The 11,978-nt window shown below is 43.2% G+C and overlaps 1 long non-coding RNA gene across 7 annotated transcripts in view; it reads left to right on the top strand.

Moving 5' to 3' along the window:
- The first annotated feature begins 678 nt into the window (after nt 1-678).
- Nucleotides 679-11,978, top strand: part of LOC141374397 (uncharacterized) — a 122,991-nt gene continuing 111,691 nt past the window's right edge. For 3 of the 7 annotated variants that reach the window (XR_012381230.1, XR_012381231.1, XR_012381234.1), the window contains exons 1-2: nt 679-816; nt 2,645-2,791. This is a non-coding gene — a long non-coding RNA (uncharacterized lncRNA). Of the gene's footprint in view, nt 817-2,644; nt 2,792-3,135; nt 3,603-9,845; nt 9,922-11,978 lie in introns of those variants that run through there. The other 4 variants (XR_012381232.1, XR_012381228.1, XR_012381229.1 and 1 more) reach the window with 4 other exon arrangements.

The raw sequence follows: 11,978 nt of genomic DNA, 5'->3' as shown, positions 1-11,978 counted from the left end.
AGTAGATGAATCTCTAGCAAGAGTGATCAAGAAAAATAGAGAAGATGCAAACACACACAATATAAGCAAGAGATACAAGTAAAATCATTTTTTTAATGTTAGAAGAAAATTTTAAGCAACTGGAAGTCAACATATTACAAACTAAGGTAAGATGAAAAATGTTTGGAAAAGAATATAAAATTGGTAAAATATAAATTAAAATATGACAAAATAAGTACTTCAAAAATTGAAATAATTTCCATTATTTCCTCACATATATATGTATGTATATGTATATACATATACATATATATAAAATAGATATGTAATTAAATATATTTCTAGGCCTAGATTACTTTCTTTATGAATTTTACTACTTCTAAAAGACAAATAATTTTATCTAACTTTTCAAAAAATAGACAATGAAAGAAAACTGCCCAATTTATTTATAAGGGTGGAGGGAGGTCAGTTTGTATTTTCTTCTCATCTCATCATCTTAAGTTTTTTTTAATTAATTAATTTATTTTATGGGGGGAGGGGCAGAGGAAGAGGGCAAGAATCTCCAGCAGACCCCCCCCTCCCCGCCACTGAGCATGGAGCCCAATGCTGGGCTTGATCTCATAAACCCAAGATTATGACCTGAGCCAACATCAAGAATCCGCGCTCAACCAGCCGACCCACCCAGATGCTCCTCACCACATCATCTTAAACACCAACTCCTGCACAGCTCTGGGCAGGCCAGCCACGTGCACAGTTAGGTTAAAGATTTTGGGGTGGTGCTGACTTCCTACAGTGATGACCTGTGTTTGTGACACTTACAGAAAGAAGGCAGGCCAGGCAAGGAGTCAGGGCAGGCTTTGGGAGGTGTGTGGAGGGAGGAAGGGATGGGCACATCCCTAATACGTTCTGGGCACTAAGAAAAACTAAAGATGAGTCTGCTCTAGATCCGGGGAGGCTTTGTGTGGAATTTTTTTGCTGGAGTCTTCCTGTTGGAGATTCTGGATGGAAAGTGCTGCTCCACACCTTTATTCCCTCATGTTTCTTCCCTTTCTTTGGTCAGAAATCTCATCCTTGTTTTTGGAAGTGAATGGTCTGGAGTCTGTCCTCCACGTGGGTGACCACAAGGCCTTTCCTAGTCTTTCTGTCCCGATTCATTGCATTCTCTCCAGCCACACCTGTGACTGTTGGGAGTGCCTTTCCCATGGGACTCTCTGTCACCCTCAGCTCGATCCCTGATCCCTGACACACCAGCTCCTCTCATTCTGAGAAAAGGGTGGACATTGGCCTTGGGCTCCTTCCTACTATCTGGATTTATTAGATAAAGCTGAGTGGCAAATGAGACATTTGTGAGGTCAGGGGAGTTACCTGAGTGGTAGAAGAAAACCTCTCTGCACTTTTAAAAGGTGGATGGCCATCTGGCCTGGCAAAGACACTCGTTTCACTTTTCTACTGGTTACATGACTGAAATCATTTACCATTAAATTCTATTTGAATAAAATGGTACTAGACATTTAGGTAATATTACAGGGCAGTAAATGTTTAAGAGCCTTAGGAGTATGAGCTTTCTCCAAAGGTAGTTCAGACCCAGATGCCAAAAATGCTTTATATATAATATGTGTATCCATATATATTTATACGCACACATGTGCACATGAGCGTGCACATGCACTCATATATACATGTATGCATAACCTTCTTCTGGACTTTTGGCTTTTGCTCACATGATGGAAGAATTTTCTCCTCTTTCCATTTTCTATCACATTTTGAATTGTTTAAGAGTTTCCTGGCTACAGTTCGCTCCCCCTCCTCTTTTCTTTTCTTTTCTTTTTTTTTTTTTTTACTACACTGGGTAGAAGAAGCATGAGGGAAATGTAGTTAAAATTCAAAATGCTTCCCCTTTATCATTACCATGAATCAACACAATAAATGAGCCCCTTCAGAGCACGGTAATAAGAATTTGATAAATCATCAGCCAAAAATTAACTAGATGTCAAAACAATCTTTGGGAAGTGTGATGGATTAGGGGTGATAGCAGCAATTAATCTCCCAGCCTGAGTTCACCAGAGAGACACAATGTAGGGAGATGGATGGGGGGATTCAGGCCTTGCAAGGTCAGGACTCCACTGAAAAGAGTGGCTGGAAGCTGGAGGGAGGGAAGGAGTGAGGGAGGGAGAGAGAGAGAGAGGGAGGGAGGGAGGGAGAGAATCATCTGAGTTCACAGTACCCAGGCACCCAGCAGCTGAGCTAGAGGTCAGTTACATGCCTTTGAAAAGTGCTCTGTCTCCAGCCGCTCTCTCTGATGAGGCAAGCACTTTCCCTCTCGCGCTAATAAATGCCACAAGTCAGCTCATGGGGCTCAACACATGGCCCCTAAGAGTGGGAGACTGCTGAGGGCTTAATTTACAGAGAGGGGTAGCTCCTTGTAAACAAGAGCTAGGAGAGAAGGGGTCTGGGAGGGAGGGAGGGGTCTGGGCCAGCCACAGCAGTGACAAGAGCTCTTCAGAACACAGAGTTCAGCTCTGGACATTCCAGGGCACAGCCCAGGGAATATTGACGGTTCCACGGAAAGAGGAGGAGAGCCTCTGCAGGCGCCAATCTCATAAATCTCACTCTCTTTTGATGAGGCTGCCTCTTTTATTTGCTTTTTTTTTTTTTCCCCCTCCAGTAGAGCTCACCATATCTGAGGGAATGGCAGTTTGGGAAGAAGATGCAGAAGAGCCTGTTTTCACCTTCCTGGCCAGGCTGGAATCCTCACATGGGAACCCGTCTCCATACTCTGAGATCATAAGCTCAGGAGTCTAAACTGGAAAGTGTAAGCTGGACTGACAGGGGCTGTGGGGGACGGGAGTGGTCATGAGATCAGCAGGCAGGAGAAAGGGAGGGACATTCAGCTCCATTCAGCCAGGGGGAGGGTCTGTGGGTCCTATATTAATGGCTGCAATATTGGGATGCACTGAGTCAGGCCATGGGAGTTAGCATTCCTGGGTTGTTCCTTTACTCCCCTAGGGAAATAGAATTCTTTATTATCAAAGATTCCTGTAAGATTTACCTAACCAAGCTGCTCCTGTAAAATTGGTAAGTGCTTCCTGGCTAGCTTTATAATAACCATAAAATTATCATAATGCCTGACAACTGTCTGATGTTTTTTGTTTACAGAGCTCTGTAAGGAATCCTGGGTCCTCACCAGGGTACCCTTAAGATTTTTTTTATGACACATCTTCCTAGTATACAATAGAATCCTAGAGGGTCAGTCATGACGCAGTCTATCCAAAACTCCTCAGTTCTCATGTGAGGAAAGTTAGGCCAGGAAGGTCAAGTGATTTGTCGGATATCACTATACTGATGCTAAGGCAAAGCACACCTGTCAAATTGCCCAGAACAAGCTGCTGATCCTCCCGGCTTTGCCTCAGAGGGCATAACTCATCTCTAAGTTCTCCAGCTCTGATACTGGGGTGTGTTTGGGGTTGGGTAACTTTGGGTTGTTTCCAACCCAACCTAACACAAAGTCACAGCAACTATCTAGAGCTGAATATTTTTTAAAGCAAAGACTTAGCACTCTCTAGCTGCCAGGAATGAAGAATGGTAACCTGGTTCAGTATTCAAGGTAATAAAGACAACTTGCAATGAATCCAACCTCTGGAGGCTGGCAATCGTTAATGGTTTCTTTGCTACTGATTAGCTGTTGACCTTGAGCTAGTTACTTAATCTTTCTGAATGTTGGTTTCTTCATCTGTAAAGGGGAATACCAATCCCTTGACCTCATAAGTTGTTGTGTGGATCAGTTGAGTTTTGTGAACAATGAGTTTTGTGAACAATGCCTATTGCATAATTTACCCTAAGTGTTGGTTAATGTTCTTCTGGGGTTGACTCTCCATCGTGCCTATAAACACCTTATTGGCTCTGCAGGCCTTAGAGTGCCCTCTGGCTCCTGCTGTATAACTAAAAGCTGATAGGAGGAACTCTCCATGATCCCAATCATGAGGCTAAGGGGGCTGGCACAGGCCACCCAGGCCGCCTGGCCTTCTGCACTCTGGTCAGTGCTGCTATGAAAAGCTCAAGAATGTCATCCTTTTTCCCACATCCATCTTGGAGTGTTGCCCTGTTTTCTTCCCTTACTAGGCTACCTCACTAAGGATTTGGTGTCCAACATTCAAAAATATCCCACTTTGGTATAGCGCTTTTCCCTTGCTCAAGTACTTTCTCATTGATCATCTCTTTGTTTCATGAGAACTTTGATTAACCTAGGTCAGTCATTCTTCTCTTTCCCTTTCCTATTAGCTAGCCTTGATGGGGAAGTTTCTGGATTCTTTTGATAAGCTGGAAACATCTGCTTCGGCTATTTTTCCTGCCACCATATTGTTTCACATGATCACAAGGGCTGTGCATTTAGAAGGACCAGCCTTCTAGAGAGGTCTTGCTGTTCTCCCTCCAGATTCAGGGAAGGGGGCAAGGTAAGAGGGCTGCTCTCTCCTCAGTGAGAAGACAATGTAACTACCAAGGGGTTCTGGAAGGTCGAAGCTGTCCTTTGGGGCTGACAGGCCCAGATAATCCATACCTGTTCTTATTTTAGTTTGCTCTATATAGCTTCTAGGATTTCAGCAGAGATTTCGTGCCATTACTGTAAACATACTCATAAAGACTGACAGACATACACATACATACACAAACCTATACCCATTGTCATGCATTCAACCACAGGTACATGATCACATATACTCACACATTGAGTTATCACAGATGCACATGGTGATGCCCATTGACCCACAAGCAGACACATGTATACATCCTCACGCAGTCACATATACAAACATAAATACACACTCACACACACACCACAAAGTACCCACCCAGAAGAGAAACACATCAGGACTTTTGCAGTAGCCCACACCTGGCTGGGTCTTGAGAATGAAGGGTAAGCTTCTTGAGACCAGGTGCTAATCCTTTGCTGTAATTCTCCACCCTGGTTTTCTACTCCGGATACTTACTAACTACCCTTTCATTCACCATACCAGGAACTGATCCTCAGTAGGCCGGTGGGCAACCTAGAGGTTGCAATAAGAATCATTGGGAGGCATGGGTAGTGTTCTGGGATGAGTCATATCCCCCTCCCCAAATGGTATGTTTAAGTTCTAACCTCCAGTACCTCAAAATGTGACCTTATTTAGAAATAGGCTCCTTGCAAATGTAATTAGTTATGTTAAGATGAGGTCATAGTGAAGTAGGGTGGGCCCCTAACCCAGTATGACCAGTGTCCTTATAAGAGGAGAGAGCCACACAGGGAGAGTACCAGTGATGACAGAGGCAGAGACTGGGGGAGCCGGGACTGCAGCTCCAAGCCAAGGAACACCAAGGAGTACCAGCCAACCACCAGAAGCTAGGGAGAGCCAAGGAAGGACTCCTCTGCTGGGTTTAGAAGGATCATGGACCTGCTGACACCTTGATTTTGGACTTTTTAGCCTCAGGAATTGTGAGACAATAAATTTCTACGTAAAAAACAATTCTATTTTTATTCTTTTTTTTGAGCAAACCAGTTTGTGGTACTTTGTTAAGACAGCCCCTGGGAAACTAGTTTACGTGTATACTTTGAAAAGAAAAAGGTGTATTCAACATTTCACTACGCTTTTATATTTTGAAAATCAAAACAAAACCGTCCTGTTTTAAAAGAACAGGCATCAAAAATAAAGCCCCACCCATTCTTCTAGGCTGTATGCTCATGCCCTCCTGGATTTTCCTCACTTCCCTGGCCTAAAAGCTCAAGCCCTCCTGTGGTCTCTAAGGCCTGCCTGTCCCTGCCCCCCGCCCCCTCCCAGCCCCAGGCGCCTCTCTGACTTCATGACCCTGTGCCCCACTTCTCTTCCCCCTCGTTTGCTCCCCTCCAGCCACACTGGCCCCCTCTTTTCTCCTCAGACACACCAGGCAAGTCTCATCCCACTACCCTTGCCAGAGTATTCCTCCTGCCTGGAAGGTTCTGCCCCAGGTCACCTCCTAGCTCACTGCTTTACATCTCTGCTCGGATGATGTCACCTTCTTGTTGAAGCCAGAGACACCCCTCCCCCAATCACCTTCCTCTCAGTTCTCCTTACTTTGTTCCTCCATAGCAATCATCACCCGCAGGCGTACCATTTAATCCATTTACTTTCTATGTATATTGTTTGTCTCTCCATGAGAATGTGAGCTCCAAAAGAGCAGGGATTTTTTTGTTTGTTTCTCTCTTGTCCCTGCCCAGTGCCTAAAATAGTGTCTGGCTACACTAGGTGCTCAATATATCTTTCTGAATGAATGGAAACTTACTCTCTTGTGTATACGATCTTCATGGATGTTCCTCTCTGGGAAGTGTTAAGATCCCTGGGGGTTTAATACCTTTAGGTTTATATGGGGGAAAGCATGGGTTTAAAAATGAAGCTGGGCAGACTGCACTGTTGAATGGGAGGCTGTATGGACCAGTGGCTGGAGCCCTGAGCGGGGGCCCTGGGTGCCTCATCCAGGAAAGACAGATGAGCCCACCTACTGCTTCCCACCCACTTCTTGGAAAATGTTAGGAGGATGAGGAGATGATGCATTTTAAAAGTGCTCTGAGGTCCTTAAACAAAAGGCATGCTATGGAAATGGAGTGTTATTACATAAACTAAACCCAGAAGCATATCAGGAAATAGCTGAACTGAATCACAGCCAGTCTCCGAGCAATTTTTTTCCCCTGGGAAATTTAATAGAACAGCTTACAAAACTATGATGCAATTTTCTTTCACATTTTCTTTCTTATCGAGGGTTCCTATCTTCCAAATTCCAGCCCAGGTGCTTTGTTTGGTAAACAGATCCGTGATAGAATTTCTGGACTGGACTAAGGGTGGGGGGCTGTGTAAATCACCGGGCCATGAAAATGCCTTTCGTATTTCTCTTACAGCCGCTCTTACTACAGGGAATAAAATGTATTACTCAGAACAAATGGCTGCATATTTAATTATGTCAAACCCTAAAGCATTTTTGATCTCATATTTCAAGTGTTCTTTGTTGTGCAGGGGATGTTGAGAATTATATTCTGATATTACTTCTTTTTAAGGGCAGTAAATGTAACTTGAACAGTAGTTGCTAGCATCGGGGCTACTGAGTCCAGACCCTAAATACTATTTCCTTCTTCCTCTGGCAAATCTTCATGCCATTTAGCGCCCTCTGCTGTCTGGAGGCAGCGTGGCAAAGCCTTGGGTTAACTGCCTAGCCTACTGACGCATAACGCAAAGACAGTTTTGTCTTTTCCTTCAGCAGATTTTAGTGCAAATATTAACGGGCACCTCTTAAAATCTCGAGTCTTATTAAGTTGCTGTTAAATGGCTCTCGTTGGCCACCACAGTTGCTTAGAAAAAGCTCTTAACAGGTTAAGGGCAACTTGCCTGTAAGTTGGTCCTCCGTCCTCTGTTCCTGCTCTCAGAGGGTGCCCTCGGGACACCTGGCCCGAGGTAGGTAGGATGGAAGACCAGGAAACATCAGGACAGATGTTTATAAAGATGTTTATAAAGTTACTTCTATTTATAAAGAAGTAACTCAAAATACAGTCAGTACTTCAGTGTAGAGCCAGGATAGCTCTGGACATTTCCTTATTCAATCTTGGTTGAGTCCTGTAGATAAATCCCCAATCTTATGTGTTTATATTTTAGGGCTTTTCTCCAAATTAAGGAAACTTATTGAAACATAACTATTCTTTGGTGATTACCAATTAAAAATTACTTTTATTTTTGGAGGGAGCATGGTGGAGGAACATTTTAGACTTTGGAGGTCAAAGCTGTGTTAAAATCTGTTTTCCCCTTGATTAGGACTCATTTCCTTATCTGTAGACACAGAGAGTAGTGCCTACCCTGTAGGATTATTTTGAAGATTAAATGAGAAAATGTAAACAAAATTCTTATTGAAAGACCTGGCGTATTATCGGCACCAAATAATTTCTTTATGTTTGATTCTAATTCCAAGCTCAAATCCTATCTTTATTTCTAGGTTTGAATAAAGGATTTCTTAGATATCTTTCTCATTTTTCTTTAATATGATACTCTCCTGGCTTGTTGGTGGGGCAGGGAGGGAAGGGGGGTAGCAAGGGAGAAGGTCAAGGCTATAGTGACACTTGTAATGATTATTATTTTTGTTGTTGCTGCTGCTTAAAATGTGAAATAGGAGAACATTTAGCTGGTTGATCACTCCAAGATGTATTTTCCTTCCTTAAGAAAGATATGAGTTGGGCCTAGGTAAGACACGTTTACCTATAAGCAGGAAAGAAAAAGTCATTCGTTGGAAGGGGAAGTATCATAGGGTCCAAAATTTTTCAATAATTATATAAATATTCTTGACTAGCATTTAAGCACAGAAATAAATAATGTCTCCTTAATTCCACAGATGGGTCAAAGCATCCAGTATTTGTGTTTTTATTTCCTATTACCCTAAAAATTCAGAGCATACTGCCAAGAAAACTAGCCTAGGTTAGAAAACAACATTTTTTCCTCCTCTAGACTGGGGGTCAATCAACAGGGAAGCAGAAGATGGCTGGTGTCAAGTACAGAAAAATAGTTATACCACCTATTACCGCCTCCTAAAGATGCCTTCTGGAGACAGGGCATGTCCTTTATGGAAGCTTCTTGATCACTAAATAGAGTTTATGCTCCTTTTTAGCCATTGCATAAAACACTGAAAAGTTCTTCCAAACCACATTGCAGAGTTTCCAGTCTGGGTCATCTTATGAGCTTCCCCAGCCTGGATGATTGAAATGTTCGCTGTTGCCTAGAAACAGGGTCCTACACTGGATCGCTTCTTCAGCATCCTGCCAACACTGGAGTTCTTTGGTCTTTCAACACTAGTACCAGGAACGGAAATAAAACTGAGAAAGTGGGGTAGTGGTGGAAGGAAGTCTTAGAATCCTTAGCCTCTGGGTCCATATCCACACTTACCTCAGCAAGCCCCAACCATCATCAACCCACTGGAAAGAAGAAAGCAGCTGGGCCTTAAAAGGGAATTTTGTACCATGCTGGTACTACCCAGTGGCACACAGAGGGAAATAAGTTAAAAAATTTGTGTATATTGAAAGAACTTGTCATTTGTGAGATTGGCCTACTATAATTACGCCGTGGAAAATATCACTAAAATTGTTAATGGTAGAAACTCCCGATTCTCCCATTATATCTATATCTATATCTATATCTATATCTATATATCTATATCATCTATATCTAGATATATTTTATATATATATATAAAATTTCTACTGAGGTCAATCTGCTGGTACATATTGTACTCCATTTTTGTCTCGTGATATATATTGTAATAAAAAAATCATTGGTTTGGAATTATTTGGATTTGAATGACCGGTTCACAACTTACAGTGTGTGCACATCATTTATTCCTCAGATATTTATGAGGTATATGCCATGTGTTGTGTCCTGTGGTAGGTGTGTGTGTGTCTATGTGTGTGTTTTGGTACAGAAGTCAGTAAAATGTGAGCTAGCCCTGTGTTCTGAGAAGAAGCAAGGAAGACCAAGCAGAAATATGCACAAGAAGCGCAAGGGTTAAAGACCATGGAGCCTGGATTGGAGTGGAGGGTGGTCAGGGAAGATTCCCTGGAGGGTGATGCTTGAAGGGCACCTTACAAGGGCCAGCAGGAGTTAGCAAGGTGGTGTGGGAAGGGAGGCAGGGATCAAACATGCTGAAGATCACACCAACAGTCAAGGAGACCAGGAAGGCCTAAGGTGGTCCTGAAGCTGCAGGCAGACCCTCATGGCGGGAACACTGGTGGAGGTGATGGTGTAGTGAGGGGACGGTGCCGGGGAGGCAAACACGGACTATGTTGTGAAAGTTTGCATGACATTCTGAAGATTTTGAATTCTCTTCTTGAGGTGAAGAAGACACTGGAGGCATCTTCAGAAGTGGACTGAGGCCTCCAATTCCCAGCAGAGAAGGACCCCTGTGGAGGTGGGTGTGGAAATCTGCCTGCCTGGGGAAGCCCACACCTCCCATGGCAGGCAGGCAAGAAGGAGGGTCTCAGGCAGGGGAGAGGGTCCTGGGGGATGTGGTGTTTGTGGGTATTTAGCAGCTGCTGGCTTCCAAGGTGAGACCGGAATATGAAAATGGGACCTGAGGGCAAGCTTGGGGTTCATCAGTGCATCTGGGCATGCCCAGGAAGAAATGCAGGTAGAAAATAGGAGTCAGGGAGGAGGAGAACCTGGGAGGGCTGGTGTCAGGGAAGGCAAGAGAGGAGGGGTTAGCCATATCCAATGCCCCGGGGACAACAAATGGGTTAGTTAATAGACCATTCGGTAAGTATGAGATCATTGATGATAATTACTGACAAAAATATTTGGGAGACACTAGTAGTGACTGGGATGACAGGTTAGGTGGCCATGTGGTGGACGGTGCCCAAGCATCTATATACCCACTCGGCTTTCTCCCACATTCCATGGGTTTGGTGTTGGCAAACAAGGGATCCTTGGAAATTATTGCTTTTGATCTCTGTTGTTGGAGAAATTCGACCTCCTCTTAGTGAAGCCACAGAAATTAAAGGAGTGGCATTCAACCTTCCTATTATAGCCAACTAGAAGGCATCATTACCAAGAGGAAAAACATCAAGATATTTTGCATTTTGAAACCAAAAATGTAGGCAAGGGGGTTACATTTATTTACTCAGTTCCAAAAAAAAAGAAAGAAAGAAGAGAGAGAGATCACACACTGTGATCACAATTTCTCTAAGCAACGCCGTAAGTGCTATTATCCTCTGTGATTATTTTGACTTGATTTGAAATGTTTATTCAAATAGTTACATGAATGACTAATCAAAAGGATTGTTAAAACTGCCTTACATATGTGAAACACCTTCCCAATAATAACAAGGTTTGCAAGGAGCGTATATTATGCTTTTAATTGCTTTTGTCAGTCAAAAATATCAACCGAGCACCCACTTTAAGCTGAATGCTACCTCTGAGCTGTGAGATGGCAATACAAAGAAAGCCCAGGAAACCCTTGATTAACTTGAATGCTTAGGACATGCATGCTCTGATTAATTAGGTTTGCAGGTGAGCTCCTGGTGAACCCTTTATGAACTGTAATGATTTTTGTTTCAACTCTTCTAAAAATCTTGGTCAAATTTTCTGGAGAGATGGTAACCCTTGCACAGGTGTCTGGCTCTCCCCCTCCTCTGATTTTAATTGAAATGACCAACATAATCTAAAAATAGGAAAACCCTGTTTCAGTGCAGGAAGCAGAGGAGGAAAGTCATCCACCTGGGAAACACTTGAAGAAATTTCATCTTGATACAGCTCAGAAGGACTGGAATTGAAGTAGAAAAGCATTAGCTTTGAAAGTGGATGACTGGAATTCCATTTCCGGCTTTGCCACCAACTGAGCCATTGAACCCCACGATTCACCCCTCAGTGACTCAGTGTTCCCGTAAATAAAATGAAGCTGCTGGATACAATAATCCCAAGTGTCCCCTTTAGCTCTAGGTTTCTATGATACCACACTGGTTAAGGCACAAGGAGTGTAAAGTGATTAGTTCTACAGTAGGCCCCAGAGGTTTCTTTTTTTTTTTTAATAATTTTTTATTGTTATGTTAATCACCATACATTACATCATTAGTTTTTGATGTAGTGTTCCATGATTCATTGTTTGTGCATAACACCCAGTGCTCCACGCAGAATGTGCCCTCTTTAATACCCATCACCAGGCTAACCCATCCCCCCACCCCCCTCCCCTCTAGAACCCTCAGTTTGTTTTTCAGAGTCCATCATCTCTAATGGTTCGTCTCTCCCTCCGACTTACTCCACTTCATTCTTCCCCTCCTGCTATCTTCTTCTTCTTTTTTTTTTCTTAACATATATATTGCATTATTTGTTTCAGAAGTACAGATCCGTGATTCTTCAGTCTTCTACAATTCACAGTGCTCACCACAGCACATACCCTCCCCAATGTCTATCACCCAGCCACCCAATCCCTCCCACCCCCCACCACTCCAGCAACCGTCAGTTTGTTTCCTG

The sequence above is a fragment of the Callorhinus ursinus genome, unplaced genomic scaffold (genome assembly GCF_003265705.2).
Source record: "Callorhinus ursinus isolate GAN/ISIS: 27379988/994484 unplaced genomic scaffold, GSC_fseal_2.0 scaffold17, whole genome shotgun sequence".
Lineage (NCBI taxonomy): Eukaryota > Metazoa > Chordata > Mammalia > Carnivora > Otariidae > Callorhinus > Callorhinus ursinus.
Note: the sequence above shows the minus strand (reverse complement) of the source record. Positions and strands in the feature narration are given on the sequence as shown.